The following is an 18,943-nucleotide window of genomic DNA, read 5'->3' on the forward strand; positions in this document are numbered from 1 at the left end:
GACTCAGACACCTGCTCAAACGCAGCATCTGAGGGAAACAAGACACGACAGGGCGAGACAAAGACACAGCACGGCGAACAGTATACAAGGATCCGACAGGACAGAAACGGAAAACAAGGGGAGAAATAGGGACTCAAATCAGAAGGCAAGATAGGGAACAGGTGTGAAAAGACTAGATGATTGAGTAGGAGAATAGGAACATCTGGGAGCAGGAACGGAACGATAGAGAGAGGAGAGAGAGGGAGGGAGAGAGAAAAAGGGAACGAACCTAATAAGACCAGCAGGGGGAAACGAACAGAAGGGAAAGCAAAATGACAAGACAAGATAAGACAAAACATGACAATAACGTAAACTCACCCCATTCCGTACAAATGTGCGCAACCGCAACTTTCAAACGAGGCTACAAAGAAAACTAATGGGACTGTAGCAACTGTGTTGACTTCAAAACCGGGGGTGTGAACTAGGTTTCCATTCAAGCGTTGATCAACATGGTAATGGCTCTGTAGTATTGGATAAAAGTTGAAAAAAATGGACCCTCCGTTACATCGTGACGTGTCATGTCGTAACGTACAGCACGCATAAAGCAACTATTTCCGTCTTACAATCTCTCTCCACCAGGTGTAGAACTTCCCCCATCATTTAAAAACAAGAAATGGACAGTGACGGGGGTAAGGGGGGATACCTAGTCATTTTTTGCGCCATAATTGCATGCAATCAGCATTCTCAAAGCCGCTGTTCAAATTCGACACAAACCTTCAAATAGGTATGTAATGACACATTATATAAACTCTTTATAGTGTTTATTTACATCTTAGAGGCGATAAGGTGATAAGTTGGACAGAATGAGTGAAACAAAGCAATTTTTCCACACAACATCTCTCCTTCTCACTATCACGCATTAGTTTCGCTTCCCCACCCGACAGGGCTAATTGTCTTCGTGAATTATGCAGAAAAGGGCAGCGTTTAGGTCATGTAATTGATTCTGTTGGAAAGGGGAGAAATTGTGCTTTACAATGGTATTGACATTACAGTTGATCTGGAAGTATTACGTTTTTGGGGCGCTAAAATAAGGTGTTGTACAAGAGTGAGTGAGTTTACGTTATATACAAGAGTATGTGGACACCCCTTCAAATGAGTGGATTTGGTTATTTCAGACACACCCATTGCTGTTAGGTATATAAATCAAGCACACAGCCATGCAATATCCATAGCAAAAACATTGGCAGTTGAATGGCTTTACTGAAGAGCTCAGTGACTTTCAACGTAGCACCCTCAGGATGCCACCTTTCCAACAAGTCAGTTCGTCAAATTTCTGCCCTGCTAGAGCTGCCACGGTAGAGCTGCCCCGGTCAACTGTAAGTCATGTTAATGTGAACTGGAAACGTCTAGGAGCAACAACAGCTCAGCTGCGAAATGGTAGGCCACACAAGCTCACAGAACGCGATCACCAGGTGTTGAAGCGCGTAGCGCCCACTACCGAGTTCCAAACTGCCTCTGGAAGCAACGTCAACACAATAACTGTTTTCGTCGGGAGCTTCATGAAATGGGTTTCCATGGCCAAGCAGCCACACACAAGCCTAAGTGCTATGCCAAGCGTCAGCTGGAGTGGTGTAAAGCTCTCTGCCATTGAACTCTGGAGCAGTGGAAACACGTTCTCTGGAGTGATGAATCACACTTCACCATCTGGCAGTCCGACGGACGAATCTGGGATTGGTGGATGCCAAGAGAACGCTACCTTCTTGAATGCATAGTGCCAACTATAAAAGTTTGTTGGAGGAGGAATAATGGTCAGGGGCTGTTTTTCATGGTTTGCGCTATGCCCCTTAGTTCATGTGAAGGGAAATATTAACGCTACAGCATTCAATGACATTCTAGAAGATTCTGTGCTTCCAACATTGTGACAGTTTGGGGAAGGCCCTGTCCTGTTTCAGCATGACAATGCCCCCGTGCACAAAGCAAGGTCCATACAGAAATGGTTTGTCGAGATCGGTGTGGAAGAACTTGACTGGCCTACGCAGAGCCCTGACCTCAACCCCATTGAACACCTTTGGTATGAATTGGGACTACTAGCCAGGCCTAATCGACTACTAGCCAGGCCTAATTGCCCAACATCAGTGCCCAACCTCATTAATGTTCTTTTGGCTGAAGGGAAGCAAGTCCCCACAGCAATGTTATAAAATCTAAAGCTTTCCCAGAAGAGTGGAGGCTGTTATAGCAGCAAAGGGGGGACCAACTCCATATTAATGTCCATGATTTTGGAATGAGATGTTCGACAAGCAGTTGTACACATACTTTTGGTCATGTAGTGTACTTGTTAGCATTTTGTTAGCATTCTGGTAAGTTCTTTTTTTGGGGCTTTGAATATTAGTTTATTTTTTAAATAAATACCTGCAGTCAACTTGTGCACTAGGTAATAGATAAAGCAGATCACATTCATAATTTTGCCCCTTAGATCATTTTTTATGATGAAGCTTTTTCATCATGAAGCTTTTCCGGTACTAGGTTCCCAAAACAGAGGTTTGAGCCAGTCACTTGTGTTTGTTTACAAAGAAGCACAACAGGCAAAATGGAAGCTTCGTGAGGTGAGTCACTCCTGCAGCTCAATGTAAGTGCAGTGATCAAGTTACACTTGTATGAAATTCACTACTGTTTGCCAGCTATATATCTTAGAACTATTGAATTATAACTGCACATTCTCTCCAGCTGGGTTTTGCAAACTAAGTGGCTAACAATAGTTTGCAAGATCAAGCTTCTTAGGAACAGCAGCAGAGACACTCCCCTCCTGGAATAAATAATTGTTAATCTAACTGCAGTGTCCAATTAACAGTAGCTATTACAGTGAAAAAATACCATGCTATTGTTTGAGGAGAGTGCACAACAACAAAACATTTTTTAGCCCGGCAACTGGTTTGATACATTCACCTATGAAGGTAAATGAAGTACTTACATTGAGTAATCTTGCTCTGATTTGTCATCCTGAAGCCACTCCTTCGTTGCCCGGGTGGTGTGTTTGGGATCATTGTCATGCTGAAAGACCCAGCCATGTTTCATCTTCAATGCCCTTGCTGATGGAATGAGGTTTTCACACAAAATCTCATGATACATGGCCCCATTCATTCTTTCCTTTACACGGATCAGTCGCTCTGGTCCCTTTGCAGAAAAACAGCCCCAAAGCATGATGTTTCCACCCCCATGCTTTACAGTAGGTATGGTGTTCTTTGGATGCAACTCTTCTTTGTCCTCCAAACACGACGAGTTGAGTTTTTACCAAAAAAGTTTGGTTTCATCTGACGATATGACATTCTCCCAATCGTCTTCTGGATCATCCAAATGCTCTCTAGCAAACTTCAGACGGGCCTGGACATGTACTGGTTTAAGCAGGGGGACACGTCTGGCACTGCAGGATTTGAGTCCCTGGCGGCGTAGTGTGTTACTGATGGTAGGCTTTGTTACTTTGGTCCCAGCTCTCTGCAGGTCATTCACTAGGTCCCCCCGTGTGGTTCTGGGATTTTTGCTCACCCCATAGGGTGAGATCTTGCGTGGAGCCCCAGATCGAGGGAGATTATCAGTGGTCTTGTATGTCTTCCATTTTCTAATAAATAATTGCTCCCACAGTTGATTTCTTCAAACCAAGCTATTGCAGATTCAGTCTTCCCAGCCTGGTGTAGGTCTACAATTTTGTTTCTGGTGTCCTTTGACAGCTCTTTGGTCTTGGCCATAGTGGAGTTTGGAGTGTGACTGTTTGAGGTTGTGGACAGGTGTCTTTTATACTGATAACAAGTTCAAACAGGTGCCATTAATACAGGTAACGAGTGGAGGACAGAGGAGCCTCTTAAAGAAGAAGTTACAGGTCTGTGAGAGCCAGAAATCTTGCTTGTTTGTAGGTGACCAAATTCACTGCTCAAAAAAATAAAGGGAACACTAAAATAACACATCCTAGATCTGAATGAATGAAATATTTTTATGAAATACTTTTTTCTTTACATAGTTGAATGTGCTGACAACAAAATCACACAAGAATTATCAATGGAAATCCAATTTGTCAACCCATGGAGGTCTGGATTTGGAGTCACACTCAAAATTAAAGTGGAAAACCACACTACAGGCTGATCCAACTTTGATGTAATGTCCTTAAAACAAGTCAAAATGAGGCTCAGTAGTGTGTGTGGCTTCCATGTATTTGTATGACCTCCCTACAACGCCTGGGTATGCTCCTGATGAGATGGCGGATGGTCTCCTGAGGGATCTCCTCCCAGACCTGGACTAAAGCATCCGCCAACTCCTGGACAGTCTGTGGTGCAACGTGGCGTTGGTGGATGGAGCGAGACATGATGTCCCAGATGTGCTCAATTGGATTCAAGTCTGGGGAACGGGCGGGCCAGTCCATAGCATCAATGCCTTCCTCTTGCAGGAACTGCTGACAGACTCCAGCCACATGAGGTCTAGCATTGTCTTGCATTAGGAGGAACCCAGGGCCAACCGCTCCAGCATATGGTCTCACAAGGGGTCTGAGCATCTCATCTCGGTACCTAATGGCAGTCAGACTACCTCTGGCGAGCACATGGAGGGCTGTGCGGCCCCCCAAAGAAATGCCACCCCACACCATGACTGACCCACCGCCAAACCGGTCATGCTGGAAGATGTTGCAGGCAGCAGAACGTTCTCCACGGCGTCTCCAGACTCTGTCACGTCTGTCACATGTGCTCAGTGTGAACCTGCTTTCATCTGTGAAGAGCACAGGGAACCAGTGGCGAATTTGCCAATCTTGGTGTTCTCTGGGAAATGCCAAACGTCCTGCACGGTGTTGGGCTTTCTCTTGCATTTCAAAGACGATACCAAAAAAAATGAAACTGCATGTTTTTTTGTTTTTATTATCTTTTACCAGATCTAATGTGTTATATTCTCCTACATTAGTTTCACATTAACACAAAAGTGTTTCCTTTCAAATGGTATCAAGAATATGCATATCCTTGCTTCAGGTCCTGAGCTACAGGCAGTTAGATTTGGGTATGTCATTTCAGGTGGAAATATTTTAAAAAGGGTCCGATCCTTTTTAACAGAATAACCACCATTCAGGAGGATACAGACAGATCAAGGTGCTATCTCGACCCTAAAAGTTTTTTTTTAGCTGTCCCCATAGGAGTACTCATTGAATTACCCTTTTTGGTTCCAGGTAGAGGGTTCTACATGTAACCCAAAAGGGTTCCCTTATGGGAACAGCTGAATGACCCTTTTGGAACCCTTTTCTAACAGTGTATGCTTAGATATGCAGAAAAATAAACATATTTTTGACATAGAACTAAGCATAATGACTATGGCTCATGTTTGCTGGAAATAGCCATCCTCACATCCTTTATGCCCCCTCAGATTTTGGGGGTGCATGACATCCCTGCACGTTACGATAGCTTATAACTGGAATGCTCTGAAGAGTTTCCCTTGCTTGCTGTGGTCTGGGCCTGCATAAGCCTAGTGTTGGTAGCCTTGGAGAGGGATTGAGTCTTGCGTCTGAAATGGCAGCCTAGTACTTAGTGCACTACTTTTGACCACTACTATGGTCTGAAGTAGTGCACTACATAGGGAATATGGTGGCAATTTGGATTCAACCACAGTGCTATCTCTGGATAGCTGGTCCTCTGGGCAGGGGTGCCATTGTCGTGACATTACATTCACTGTTAACTGCTCGCCCTTGCCCATTAAACACGCCGATGCTCAGCGTGAGTGCTAGTCTGTGGCAGGGCATGGAGGCTGCCAGTTGGCTGTATGTTTGGGGCTTAAGGTTGATTCGTTGATGTAAAGTAGTAGGGCCACTAGCTAGCATGGTAAGGCCTACAGTAACAACAACACAGGGCCTGCACCGTGCAGCTGGGAAGATGTGGACTAATCGGAATCATCCTTCCATGTCACCCAGCCACCCAATGTTATCAAGGTCTAGCACAGGGTTGGGAAACTTCTATCCTCGTGGGCCGGAGTGGTGTCACACTTTCCCCCCCATCCCTAGCAAACACAGCTGTTAAACTAATTGCGTTCTAAACTGAAGATCCTGATTCGATTATTGGAGTCGGGTGTGTATGCTGGGGCTGGGGCAAAAGTGTGACACCAATCAGGCCCCTGAAGACTGGAGTTGCCCATCCCTGGTCCCAGACCAGATCAGATCCTGAACAGAGACCCTCTAGAGCAGAGGTGTTCAACTCATACCCTACAAGGTCCAGAGCCTGCTGATTTTCTCTTCGACCTGATAATGAATTGCACCCACCGGGTGTCCCAGATCTAAATCAGAGGTCCATAGTTGAGTTTGAGGGCTCTAGAGTATTGGAAAGCTGTATGGGTTCCAATTTCCTTATACAGTATGGATGTGTTCCAATTCCCTAATATATTATACCAGCAAGAGCCTATAAGCCTATAGTTCAGTATGCTTTAGGCTATATGTTTTTCCACCCACTCTTCATCTGCAGAGCGCTATCACATGGTTGGTTAAATCCTAGAAATCTCTCTTCATTTTCACCGTTTGCCTTTTATTCTAGACAAAATGCGATTATGTAAGAAATAAGACTTTGATCTCTTTCAAAAATAACAAACTCTGAAAAACAGCTCTAAGAACAATGGCTGACGTGTGTTCATTGGCCCGATGTAGTAATCTCAGAGAGAACGGTGACATTTGATTGGGTGGTGGGGTAGCGGGGGGGTCGGGGTGAGGCGAAAGGATTTGTAATCAGATTAATAACCACGTCAAAACCAGGTTTCTACTGAGTCATGTCATGAGTCGTGGGCATTCTGGGTAAAGGCTGGTCATGTTCTAGACTGGTTAGATTGGTTCTGGAAGTCTCTCTTCATCCTTGGTTTCTATCTTTGTCCCTTTTTGTTCTTTCACCCTTTTTTGTTAGAATCTTTGGTCTGTTGGACTTATTGTTGTGATCTACAAAGGACATCTTGGTCAGAACGTGTATTATTTTCCTCCATTGCTTTTTTCACCTTCTGAAATGGATTAAAGTCCTTGGCTGCCCTATACCATTCTCCTAAATTGGTGTGCAATGACCATGAGCATGTTGCGCAGGCGGAGTGAGTTCTTTGGACTCCTGGACACTGTGTGCTCGCCCAAAACAGACACGATGAAAACGGATGTGCTGAGAAGGGCCTCGGCGCCGAACCCGGGGATGGGTGCCGGGACGGGGTTGAGCCATGAGACCCAGCAGCTGACCCCGTCTGAGGAGTATCTGCAGACCCTACTGCAGATGAAGATTAACAGCTCTGTGAGTGTACATCAGTAACTGGTGATTCTCTCCTCATCTTCAACATCTCTGTCACAGTTAGGAGACAGTTACGCACCTGAGCTCCACAGTCTGTACAATACTGCATTACTTAAAAAAATACATGAATACACCTTACTTGGTTTAAATTAAATGTAGGCTATGTAACACTAGCACAAATCTACTGTCACTTGGTGTCAGTTGAACTTCGGAGCTCAGGGACAGGGCGTTTATTTGTCACATGGCGGCGGTTAGCCTAGTGGTTCGACTGTTGGGCCAGTAACTGGAAGGTTGCTGAATCGAATCCCCGAGCTGACAAGGAATAAATATGTTGTTCTGAGCAAGGCAATTAACCCACTTTTCCCTGGGTGCCGTGGATGTTGATTAAGGCAGCCCCCCCACACCTCTCTGATTCAGCGGGGGCTGGGTTAAATGTGGAAGACACATTTCAGTTGAATACAATCAGTTGGACAACTGACAAGGACTTTCCCTGATGAGCAAAGCCCAAATGATTTCTGCTGTAAAGGCCTCAATGAATGAGTCATTACCACCCTTCCAGTTACAGTGACTCACAGCCAGGGATCTAAATTAACATGTTTTAATTGGTAACACTGGTGCTCCAAACTTAAACAAGGCAACAATAAACATGTTGTCTCCCACAATTTAGGCAGCAACCCCCCCCCCCCGCCTGGAATTTGTGATAATTATTCAAACAATTAAGTATTTTTTTCCCCTCGCCGGAAATCCGCACTGATAGCTCACAATGGATGGGACGTCAGAGAACGGACTCGACTGCTTGATAGAGAGATGCATTGAAGTTTTCAGTTATTACTATAGCGCCTCCCTTTTGCCAATCAGTGTAATTTTTGTGAATGACGGATCTCCGTGGCGAGACACATCATTCACCCAAGTTTCGTCAAAATAGGGCCAGTGGTGTCTGAGGTATCGTGTGTAACTAACGCACGGCGATAGATTCATAATCCCACCCATTGCCAACGTTAATACATTGTTAGCTGCTTCTGTATAGAATTACAGTGCCTGTAGATAGTCGACACACTCTTTCAAAATGTTCACCATTGGTGAATGGGCGGAGCTTCTAGATCCTTATGGGAAACTTATTTCTCATGAGGAGATGCATATATGTACAGTGGCTGGAGAAAGTATTCACTCCCCCCGGGCATTTTTCCTGTTTTGTTCCCTTACAACCTGGAATTAAAATAGATGTTTTGCGGGGTGTTTGTATCATTTGATTTACACAACATGCTAAATATTTTTTTATTGTGAAACAAACAAGAAATAAGACAACAAAAACTGAAAACATGAGCATGCATAACTATTCACCCCCCAAAAGTCAATACTTGTAGAGCCATATTTTGTAGCAATTACAGCTGCAAGTGTCTTGGGGTATGTCTCTTTAAGCTTGGCAAATCTAGCCACCGGGATTTTTGCCCATTCTTCAAGGAAGAACAGCAATCTTGAAGTCATACCACAGATTCTCAATTGGATTTTAGGTCTGGGCTTTGACTAGGCCACTCCAAGACATTTAAGTGTTTCCCCTTAAACCACTCATGTGTTGCTTTAGCAGTATGCTTAGGGTCATTTTCCTGCTGGAAGGTGAACCTCCGTCTCAGTCTCAAATCTCTGGAAGGCTGAAACAGGTTTCCCTCAAGAATTTCCCTGTATTTAGCACCATCCATCATTCCATCAATTCTGACCAGTTTCCCAGTCTCTGCCGACGAAGAACATCCCCATAGCATGATGCTGCTACCACCATGCTTCACTGTGGGGATGGTGTTCTCGGGGTGATTAGAGGTGTTGGGTTTGCAACAGACATAGCGTTTTCCTTGATGGCAAAAAATATCAAGTTTAGTCTCATCTGACCAGAGTACCTTCTTCCATATGTTTTGGGAGTCTCCCACATGCCTTTTGGCAAACACCAAATGTGTTTGTTTCTTTTTTTTCTGGACACTATTTCATAAAGTCCAGCTCTGTGGAGTGTATAGCTTAAAGTGGTCCTATGGACAGATGCTCCAATCTCTGCTGTGGAGCTTTGCAGCTCCTCCAGGGTTATCATTGGTCTCTTTGTTGCCTCTCTGGTTAATGCCTCTCTGGTGGGCGGCCCTCTCTTGGCAGGTTTGTTGTGGTTCCATATTCTTTAAAAAATGTTAGGATGGATTTAATGGTGCTCCGTGGGAGGTTAAAAGTTTCAGATATTTTTTATAACCAAACCCTGATCTGAACTTCTCCACAACTTTGTCCCTGACCTGTTTAGAGAGCTCCTTGGTCTTCATGGTGCCGCTAGCTTGGTGGTGCCCCTTGCTTAGTGATGTTGCAGACTCTGGGGCCTTACATAACAGCTGTATATATACTGAGATCATGTGACATTTAGATTGCACACAGGTGGACTTTATTTAACTAATTATGTGACTTCTGAAGGTAATTGGTTGCGCCAGATCTTATTTAGGGGCTTCATAGCAAAGGGGGTGAATACATATGCACAGACCAATAAATATTTCTTAATTTTTTGAAACAAGTAATTTTTTTCATTTCACTTCACCAGCTTGGACTATTTTGTCTATGTCCATTACATGAAATCCAAATAAAAATCCATTAAATTACAGGTTGTAATGCAACAAAAATAGGAAAAACATGAAGGGGGGTGAATATTTTTTACAAGGCACTGTACAAAATGTCATGACTGTAGCTCATAAGGGACAGGATATATGCTTGTTCAAAGTTTGGTGGGGAACATAAAAAATGCAGGAAATATAATGGGCCGAGCTTATAGGTCCTTATGAGGGTTGAATGTTTTCCCAGTATTTTACAAAAGTTCCATCCCAAGAATAAATCACTGTTCTCTCGGGAAACCTGGTATTTCCCACCAAAACCGGAAGTCATTCAAAAGCATTATAAAGCATATACAGTACATTCGGAAAGTATTCAGACCCCTTAACTCTTTCCACATTTTGTTAAGGTACAGCCTTATTCTAAAATTGATGCAATAGTTTGTTTTCCTCATTAATCTACACACAATACCCCATAATGACAAAGTGTAAACAGGTTTTTAGAAATGTTTGCAAATGTATAAAAAAAATGTAAAACAGAAATACCTCACTTACAAAGTACCCTTTGCTATGAGAGTCGAAATTGAGCTCAGGTGCATCCTGTTTTCATTGATCATCCTTACGATGTTTCTACAACTTGATTGGAGTCCACCTGTCCTAAATTCAGTTGATTGGACATGATTTGGAAAGGCACACACCTGTCTATATAGGTCCCACAGTTGACAGTGCATGTCAGAGCAAAAACCAAGCCAGACGGAAGCCACTCCTCAGTGAAAGGTCCGCTTGGAGTTTGCCAAAAGGCACCTAAAGGACGTTCAGCCCTAGTCCTTATGAGAAACATGTTGCTTAAGAGGAGATGCAAATACTGTATGTACAGAATGTCATGACTGTAGCTTGTTCAAAGTCTGGAATTTTAGTTGATTACTATAGCCTATAGGAAGGAGGTGAAATCTAGTTTTTTGTTTATTATAAAAAGCTAAAATGTTGATACAAATACCTGCAAGCTGAGATCTACTGCTCAGATTTATTTTTAAAATGATTTAAAAATCTTAAGCCTATGCAACAATAACCTATTCAAAACAGTCTGTAGCAATGAGGTTTGTGCATATTGGCTAAGCTTGAATTGCCTTGCTGATGTTGTTCTTCTCAGACCATTTCCAAATGATATTTCAAAACGTAAGGTTTATGATCACAACGGTAATAGATCAGTTGTTGTATTGCTTGTGAGGCACAGCTGAGTGGGCATAAACTTCTTTTTTTTCTTTCAATTTACTGACAATGCCTGCATCTGATGATCAGTCTCAGCGGAGGGAGGGAGGGAGCAGCCCTCTGCTCTCTCACCGTCCGCTGAGACTGACCATGACCAAAAAGGGGACACCGTCTTCCAGCTGATGGCGAAACTCGAGTCACTCCGCATTATTTTGGCCTCATCCACAAATTCATGTTACTCCTATGACCAGAGAAAGTGAAGTATTTCCACTAATAACAACAATGCAAGCCTTTTGATACACTCGTTCATTGCAGCTGCAGTGCTGGTTGAAGTGGAAGAAGGGAGAAGCTTGTTTTACGGCGTATAAAAGTGTTGAATAAAAAAGGGGTTGACAGAGCTGAATGAAAACGTAAACATGAACTCACTCATAAAAACAGCAGCTCTTTGCTGTATTCGTCGACAGTCTCTCTTTTAAACGTTTGGAACTCTCACAGTGTCCATTTTGCTGTCCTCTGGAGGAAGCTGCAGACACTGTAATCGTAAGCCATCTGATTGACGAGCCTTAGGCCTATAGGTGCACTATAGGTGCCCGCGAGGTATGGCACATTCGGAGGCAGCACTACAGCAAAGCCTAGCCATAACAACGATTATTCCTGGTGATTGTTTTTCTTCTTCTCCCCTAGTCATATCATCAGCTGATATCTCAAAGTGCTGTACAGAAATCCAGCCTAAAACCCCAAACAGCAAGCAATGCAGGTGTAGAAGCACGGTGGCTAGGAAAAACTCCCTAGAAAGGCCAAAACCTAGGAAGAAACCTAGAGAGGAACCAGGCTATGTGAGGTAGCCAGTCCTCTTCTGGCTGTGCCGGGTGGAGATTATAACAGAACATTGCCAAGATGTTTAAATGTTCATAAATGACCAGCATGGTCGAATAATAATAAGGCAGAACAGTTGAAACTGGAGTAGCAGCACGGCCAGGTGGACTGGGGACAGTAAGGAGTCATCATGTCAGGTAGTCCTGAGGCATGGTCCTAGGGCTCAGGTCCTCCGAGAGAGAGAAAGAGAGAATGAGAGAATTAGAGAGAGCACACTTAAATTCACACAGGACACCGAATAGGACAGGAGAAGTACTCCAGATATAACAAACTGACCCTAGCCCCCCGACACATTAACTACTGCAGCATATTGGTGAACATATTGATGCTCTCAAAATAAAATTCCAAGTAGCACAGCTAAACATTTAGGAGCATATGCAACCACAATGGCCTCACTTTAGAGCCCTGCTAACAGCAGAACGCACACACGTGTGGACAGACACACCATGACTAGCCACGGTCGTGTTGCTATAAATATGTGCGTGGCATGCAAACAACAGCACTAACACACATGCTGATGTCAGCACACACTCAGACAGCTGCGTTTATGCAAAAAAAGGATGTGTGTGTATACATATTTTTAGAGGGCCGCTTTGAATACTTTATCAACAGCTCAACTGGGTGGAGTAAAACTCTCCGACAGCTGAAACAAAAGTGTGCTTATAGGAGGCTAAATATTAAGGGAGAACTTACATTCTAAACGCCATATGGGCTTTTTATATTGCATGGGGAAGATCAGAACTGGTTTTAGTCAGGGTGATGTGGAGTCATTGCTTGTGGTTCAGAACAGGCTGAAACGGCCACAAGAGAAGGGAAGGAGGGAGAGGTCTAGGTTAATGATTAGTCTTGTGTAAAGTCATTGTTTAGGGGGGAGTAGGGCAGGGGGGCGGTGGGGTTGAAGGGGGCACTTAAGGTGCTTTTGTGCCTTTTTAGTTCAGCAAGGCAAATGTTTGTGGTGATACTCACTGTCCAGTGGAGACCTGTGTGTATGTGCATTTTTGTGTGGTGTGTGTGTCCCTTTGTGTGTGTGTGTGTCTGTCCCCTCCGCCTAGGGGTTACTGAGTCCTCCAGTGGAGATTATTATTCCTTCCCAGTCCAATGGACAAAGCCTCTGTGTGCTCGGGGCCCAGGTCGGCATCTCCCACTAAATATTTGCCCTGGTGGTCGGACGCCCAATAATCGTGAGACACGCTGGAGTAGCCTAATGCATTGATAGGGCCGGGAGGAAACAAAACAACTATTTTGCAGAGTACAACTCTCCTCTCTGCTCTACTGTGCCTTTGTGTTGAGGTCAGAGAGAGAGAGAGAGAGAGAGAGAGAGAGAGAGAGAGAGAGAGAGAGAGAGAGAGAGAGAGAGAGAGAGAGAGAGAGAGAGAGAGAGAGAGAGAGAGAGAGAGAGAGAGAGAGAGAGAGAGAGAGAGAGAGAGAGAGAGAGAGAGAGAGAGAGAGAGAGAGAGAGAGAGAGAGAGAGAGAGAGAGGGAGATTGTTATATGTCATGACATTTGTTGGTTGTTTAGAATAGGAAAACTACTGAGCAATCATACATTTTCCTCCATGCTGCTGTAGTTTATTAGACAGGCAAGGACTAGAACTTCTGTCGGTGCATGTGGACTTGTTAGCACCAATTGGATATTCATCACAAAGAGCTAAAGACCGATTGGGCGGGGCGGAGGGGGGTGCTTTTACACAACCAACCATCCGATCAGGGATTTATTGTTCATCAGAGTTTCTCGTTGAGAGTTATTCTTAGGAAGACCTAATTGAAACCCCCCTTTCACCTCCCACTCTTGTGAAGTAGATATGACATACAGAGATCAAAGATAATGCCGTATTAGGAAAGTACTTTGTCCCTGTTAGCTAAACAACGATGATGCTGATGACCGTTTGCTCTGTATGTTTAGTTTAAATAATGAGTTGCAAGGACCACAAGTCCTAAGGACTTCAGGCTACATCATATGACTCGGTGCGTAGGTCCAGTAGTTCGGTATCTCAGCAACAAAAACACTTGGGGCAGCTTTCCTCAAGTTGCTAAAATCAGGATCGGATTCCTGATTATTATCCTGGTCTGTTATTTAGAAGAGACCAAATCACCCTTAATTGCGCTACTGTTAATACTATGTGATACTTTTCAGTGGAATGACTTATTCCTCGTGACAAGGGCCGGGAGTTTGTCTCTGACCATGTGAACTGACCAGGAAAACCTCTGGGCCGTAGTAAGACCTATAGCCAATCCATTTTTCCTTGTCAGGTCATATGATCAGGAAAGTCTCCTCTGAGCCCTACTCATAACATCTGGTCCACACTTCTGTCCTACGACACACTTCTATTCTATTCTACTGTGATGTGAAGGATCTCTGACCGAGACAATGACTTTTGTGCCCTCGTTAGTTATAGTCCCATTGTCTATCCTGTCTATCCGCCCAGCAGAACATCTGTCCCCTCTGTCTCTCTGTGTCACCTCTGTTGGGACATCTGGTGTCCCTCTCTCTCTCCACGTGTGTCCTGTGGTATGACTATTATTTCCGGAGGAACAGTGGGAGACGATGCCACTTCTGGCTCCAGAGTGGCGCAGCGGTCTAAGGCACTGCATCTCAGTGCTAGAGGCGTCACTACAGACACCTTGGTTTGAATCCAGGATGTATCACAACTTGCTGTGATTGGGAGTCCCATAGGGTGGTGCATAATTGGCCCAGCGTCATCCGGGTTTGGCCAGTGTAGGCCGTCATTGTAAATTGTAAAATAAGAATTTGTTCTTAACTGACTTGCCTAGTTGAATAAAATAAAAATACATTATTACTGGTGGTATTCATAATTTTTTTATATAACTATGTAAATCAGTTATGAACAAATTCTTATTTACAATGACAGCCTCTATATATATATAATAATTTGTTCATAACTGATTTACATAGTTATATAAAAAATTATGAATACCACCAGTAATAATGTATTTTTATTTTATTTTATTTTTTATATATATATAGTAGAAATAAATAAAAACCCTTGAATGAGCAGGTGTATCCGGTACTGTGTATATATATATTATTTGTACTATTTTCTACATTGTAGAACAGTCAACACATCAAAACTATGAATTAACATATAAATCATGTAGTAAACAAAGCATTTGTGATTCTTCAAAGTAGCCACCCTTTGCCTGGATGACATGATGTGTTTGAAAGCATGGTGTTTTGTAGACTCACTCCCATTTATGAAATTTCTGTGACTATGGGATAATAAGCTACCTATGTGTAGGCCTATCTTTAGCATCTGGTTGGTGTGTGCGTGTGTGTGTGTGCATGTGTGTGCATGAATGTGTGTGTGTGTGTGCGTGCGTGCGTGTGTCCTTAAGGTTTTGTGACCCACAGAAACATGTAGGTCCATGACTCTTGCTCACTTGGACAACTACTTAACAGGCTATTAGATAGTGTTCTCTTTCAGCTGACCTGTTCAACCTTAAACACGGACCCCCCTCTCTCTTTCTAATGGCCTATTGAATGCCTCTTCCTACTGGGCACAGCTTTCCATTTATTGAGAACACTGACCTGTATAGAAGGGTTGGAGGTAGTTGGTTGTGGATGGGCAGGCTACAACATTTGGATTTTAACTTATGGTAAGGTGTGAGACAGACTTGTCCTTGCCTGTAATGATCAGCAGGGTTTTTGAGTCTGTCCGGTCAACTAGTCTTTCATTGGTATGAATGGAAAACAGTAAACCACCAACCTGGAGTTAGGTGCCAATAAAATAATGGGAATCGCAATCTAAAAAGCTTATAGAGGAGGTTTCTCTAGATCTGGCTTCCTTGTGTCCTCTCTCCTGTCAAGAAGAGAGGGCGCCGTCTCAAACGTTTCATTAGAAGTCGTTGTCTTCTTCCAAGGCCTGTCGTGGTGAATCATCCTATGTTGGAGCTTACAGGGCCGTTATTATACACGTCTTGTCTCTGGGAGATTGCGGCTCTTTGGTGTTCTGTTCTGAACAGAGATTAAACAGAAGCAACAGCAGCAGTCTCTCTGGAGAGTTGAGATGTCGAGGGAGGGAGGGAGGTTCGAGGGGGAGAGAGAGAGAGCTTTCCAAAATATTTGGCAGTAGTCAATGATTTGCAGACCCTATCTAAGTGTTGTTGACCACCTTCGGGGGCCAGCATAATGGGGGCATTGTTGTTACCCTCTGTAGGTTATTGCCTAGGGGGCTTTATGCAAAGTCATTGCATTATTCTTCAGTGCCAACAGAAGTAATATTTTACCTTTCATTCTGTGTTAGATTACAGTAAGGGGCTAAGGAGAGAGGAGAAGGAAGAGGATGAGAAGTAGGAAGAGAGAGAGAGAGAGAGAGTGATACAGAAGGGTATCAGAGAGAGAGAGAAGCCTGGATAATATCAGGCGTGACACAGAAGGGTAGCAGAGAGAGAGAGAAGCCTGGATAATACCAGGCGTGACACAGAAGGGTAGCAGAGAGAGAAGCCTGGATAATACCAGGTGTGACATAGAAGGGTAGCAGAGAGAGAGAGAAGCCTGGATAATACCAGGCGTGACACAGAAGGGTAGCAGAGAGAGAAGCCTGGATAATACCAGGCGTGACACAGAAGGGTAGCAGAGAGAGAAGCCTGGATAATACCAGGCGTGACACAGAAGGGTAGCAGAGAGAGAGAGAAGCCTGGATAATACCAGGCGTGACACAGAAGGGTAGCAGAGAGAGAGAAGCCTGGATAATACCAGGCGTGACACAGAAGGGTAGCAGAGAGAGAAGCCTGGATAATACCAGGCGTGACACAGAAGGGTAGCAGAGAGAGAGAAGCCTGGATAATACCAGGCGTGACACAGAAGGGTAGCAGAGAGAGAGAAGCCTGGATAATATCAGGCGTGACACAGAAGGGTAGCAGAGAGAGAAGCCTGGATAATACCAGGCGTGACACAGAAGGGCCGAGGTCGGGCCGAGGTGCACTCTGAAGCTTCATCATGTATTAGCAGCCCAGGAGAGATGACCAAACCAAACTATGGGATTAAATATAAAATCAGATTGCATTCGCCTGCATGCTAATGCTTGTCAACTGGCCTACCTACACAGAGCCATATAGTAGTATAGAGATATATAGGTAAGCATATAGGCATAGGCCTTAAATAAAATCCTTTGCTAAGCTACTTTATCACAAACAAGCACACCTTTGTGCATTTTTGTAACATACTGTACAGCATTAGCCTCCTTAGTGCCTCCTTTGTTGTTCATTTCAAGCCTTCGCACATCTCATGGAGGAGTGGGGTGATATAGCCTACGGTACGGTATATTGATTTGACTAAATATAATTAAATGGGCCGATCCGATGTGCAGTACAATAGTGGATCGGATGAGGCCTGAAACAACAAGTGTAGGAACGGCTGTGCCTGTCCCAGATCTCTGTGGAAATGAAGTCAGAGGTTACAGCTGATACAGAAGTGGGGCACGAGCAGGGGGCCATGGGATAGGAGGGGGTGAGAGGAAAGAATGAGAGGAGGGGATGAGAGGAGAGAGAGGGACTGCGCCCCATAGTCAGGATGTTTTCCTCAGGAATGAAACAATGGGACAGCGTGAGGGGTTTTGAACACGAAGGCAGATGCCGACAGGGAATTTCTATAGATTTCAGATTCAGAAATAGATTGAAACAATGAAGATGGAGTGTCTCATGAAGCCGAGCGCCCAGGATTCTGATGAGCGAGACTACAAATGCTGTGACTGTCTGGCCCCCTGCCTCTTCCGGATTGTCTAAACACATTGTTTTGACGTGTCAAGGCAGTAGAGAATTGCGGTGATGGTTTTCTGTGATATCAGAGTGCACCTTTGACACAGATTCCTATACTCTCTGTCGTTTTCCTTGATATTTTGTTCTGATATGCAGTGTTATTCATTATTTATTAGCACTTTTTCCGCCTGTGGGAATCGCCTGGCCAAGGTGTTTTTTTTTCTCCCTTTCTAGAGGAAAGCCATTCGCTCCCTTTCTTCTCTCTCCTCTTTCTGAGATCTCTCTCTCTTTATGCGGTAGAACGTGTCTCCTTAGTCGTGTATTCAGACCACGTGTCACCATTGTGACACATCTTTTCCCAGAAGTGTCCCCCACTGTCCTGCCTTGGGTTGTCCAGCTAATGAATGAGGGGATGTCGGTCATCTGTATTATCTTTCATCAAAGTGACCCCTCCCTCTTTCTCCAGTCCAGTCCCTCTAAACCCATCCTATTCTTTCTTCTCCACCATATTTTACGTCCCTCTACCCCCCCCCCTCTCTGAATCATTCCTCCTCTGACATCCCACTGAGTTCATCTCACGCCTGACGGAGCATTTAGCTTGCATGCTCCCAGGCTACGGCTGGCCGCAGATGCAGAGTGTGTGTAGGAGGAGTGTGTGTATGTGTGTCTCAGTACTGTATCCCTCTCTCTTGCTCCGGGACACCTTCCCTTCGTTCTCTCAGACACACCAGGGTAGATTTTGGTCTCCTTGGTGAAAATAGGGTCAAGGAATGGTGCGCTTGAGCCTTCGAATGGTCACTGGACTTCCTTGGTAACCCTTTCTGTGTACTTTCAATGGGACTGGATACCGACAGTATTTTCTGGAGAATGATACCCTTTCCAACCGAACCACAGTGAGGCTTGACTGGCTGTTCCACTCTGGGCAGAGGAGAGTTGGACCTTGGTTGGATTTTGACGTTGGACAAGGGTGGATCTCCCCCCCCCTGCGACTATAGGGTACCATGCTGCCTCAACTGCCTCAACTAAGAAGGGTAATGTGATTTAGCCTACGTATTTCGGGTCAAATAATACATGGGCAAGATATGCATTGGATCCCAGAGGGTAGAACTTGAAACATGAATTTCCAAAGTGGTCCTCCTACTTCTGTGGAGGGATGCGTGTATGAGTGAGGGGGATGTTTGTGCGTGTCAGTGCGCGGCGTGTTTGGATGCAGTGGGGGTGTGGAGAAGTTCCGTATTATAGTACATTTTCATTTGGAGGGCGCTCATTATGTGGTTGTATGGTGAGATCCTGTCGAGTGGCTGCTATCCAGTGTTTTAATTAACCAAACCCTGTG

At 44.4% G+C, this 18,943-nt stretch overlaps 1 pseudogene across 1 annotated transcript in view; it reads left to right on the plus strand.

Annotated features, from left to right (window-relative positions):
• Nucleotides 1–6,807: 6,807 nt before the first annotated feature.
• LOC124007197 overlaps nucleotides 6,808–18,943 on the plus strand; it is a 79,973-nt pseudogene continuing 67,837 nt past the window's right edge. Inside the window, exon 1 of the transcript XR_006833885.1 lies at nucleotides 6,808–7,247. The product of XR_006833885.1 is annotated as a formin-binding protein 1-like (transcript). The remainder of the gene's footprint in view (nucleotides 7,248–18,943) is intronic.

The sequence above is a fragment of the Oncorhynchus gorbuscha genome, linkage group LG20 (genome assembly GCF_021184085.1).
Source record: "Oncorhynchus gorbuscha isolate QuinsamMale2020 ecotype Even-year linkage group LG20, OgorEven_v1.0, whole genome shotgun sequence".
Taxonomy (NCBI): Eukaryota; Metazoa; Chordata; class Actinopteri; order Salmoniformes; family Salmonidae; genus Oncorhynchus; species Oncorhynchus gorbuscha.